Here is a 1,682-nt window from a genome sequence, read left to right as displayed (position 1 = left end):
CTGCATGACCAAGGCACAGATGTGCTGTATCTGGTATATTTGGGGAACATATTTGGAGGAATAGCATTAGATGAGGCTGAGCGGTATAGTGGGCCTGGATTATGAAGGATCTGGAGAGGCAGGCCTTGCCATTCTAGCAAATGGAAATAAAAGGTTTTCTATGGAAGGTTTCTTTTTTTAAAATTATAGTTGATTTACAGTATTATTTTAGTTTCAGGTGCATAGCATAGTGATTCAATATTTTTATAGATTATACTTCATTAGAAGTTATAAAATAATGGCTATCATTCCCTGTGCTGTACAATATATTTTTGTTGCTATTTTATCCATAGTAGTTTGTATCTCTTAATCCCATATCCCTACCTTGCCCCTCTCCACTATGGAAGGTTTCTGAGTAGAGAAATGCCATAATAGTAATTACTTTTTTTATTGAAGGATTACCATACACAAGTAATGATACAAGTTCTTCTATATACATTGACTCACAGCACCCCTGGAGTGTAAACACCATTTTCAGGACCTCATTTTTCAGATGAGGGAAACTGGTCATTGTAAAGTGGCTGAGACAGGATTTGAATCCAAGCTGTTTGGCCCTACTGCCAATGCACTTAAGCAGTAGGCTATATAGTACTCCTCAACTGGATAAATGGTATCTAAGGAAGGTTAATCTCAGAGTTGATTGGAAGGGGGAAAAAAAATCTTGGTGGTGAGAAATCCAGTTAGGAGGCTACGGGAGTAAATTCTAGGCATGTGAGAAACCATTCACATGTTTGCTTCCTGCCTCTCCGTCACTGATTTCATCCATCCCTACTAGTCCTATGCTAATTCCAGTCCTCATTGTTTTCTGCCTCCTGCCCTGCTCCCCAGCAATCCATTCTTCACTCTGCAGCAGAAGGATCTTTGTAAAAGCAAATCGGAGCATGTTGCTCCCTCTTGATTAAACCTTCCAGGTAAAATCCAAACTCTTCATGAGCTGGCTCTCATTTCTTTTCATCCCCATTTCTAGGCACCTGCATAATTTCACACCAATAAACATCAGCTGGTATTATTATCCCGTCAAAACCCACTTATCACACCACTGTATTTGCTGAATGAAGAAAATCAGTGAGTGGGAATAAGAGATTAAGAGATGGATATGTGTGCTCGCTTCGGCAGCACATATACTAAAAATTGGAACCATACAGAGTAGATTAGCATGGACCCTGCTCAAGGATGACATGTAAATTCATGAAGCCTTCCATACTAAAAAAAAAAAAAGAGAGATGGGTATGGTTAATAGGCAGATGTCTGATTTTAACATTTTCTCCCCACCTGCAGGCCTGAGGCAAAGAAACCCAGAGGAAAAAAGATCTGCCTTTTTATTCTGGGGCCTCTGCAACTTTTCCTTCCAGAACCTATCTAGCAAGTGTTTTCCCTCTTATAGCAGCCCTTTTGGGGGGTCTGTTTCCTGGTCTCCATCCTGCGTAACTGCCTTGACCGCTGGCTCTGCTGCCTGGAAGCCTGGGGCTTGGCCACGCTTACTGCAGCTCCAGCTCCAGGAAGCCAGCCCCAGAGCCTCTCGCCCCTCTGCTGCCTTGGGCAGGGGATTCAGATCATTTCGAGGAAAAAGGGGAGAATGATTCAAAGATGAGTAGACAGTTTCAAGATGGCTGACTCAGAGGATGACTCAGAAGAAAGCTGGA

The 1,682-nt window shown here is 42.3% G+C and overlaps 1 non-coding gene across 1 annotated transcript; it reads left to right on the top strand.

The window, feature by feature from the left end:
- Positions 1 to 1,139: 1,139 nt before the first annotated feature.
- Positions 1,140 to 1,247, top strand: LOC136126221 (U6 spliceosomal RNA). The gene has a single exon (XR_010656109.1). It is a non-coding gene; the product is annotated as a U6 spliceosomal RNA (small nuclear RNA).
- Positions 1,248 to 1,682: the final 435 nt, after the last annotated feature.

This window comes from Phocoena phocoena, chromosome 7 (assembly GCF_963924675.1).
Source record: "Phocoena phocoena chromosome 7, mPhoPho1.1, whole genome shotgun sequence".
Lineage (NCBI taxonomy): Eukaryota > Metazoa > Chordata > Mammalia > Artiodactyla > Phocoenidae > Phocoena > Phocoena phocoena.
This window is presented reverse-complemented; position numbering and strand designations above follow the sequence as displayed.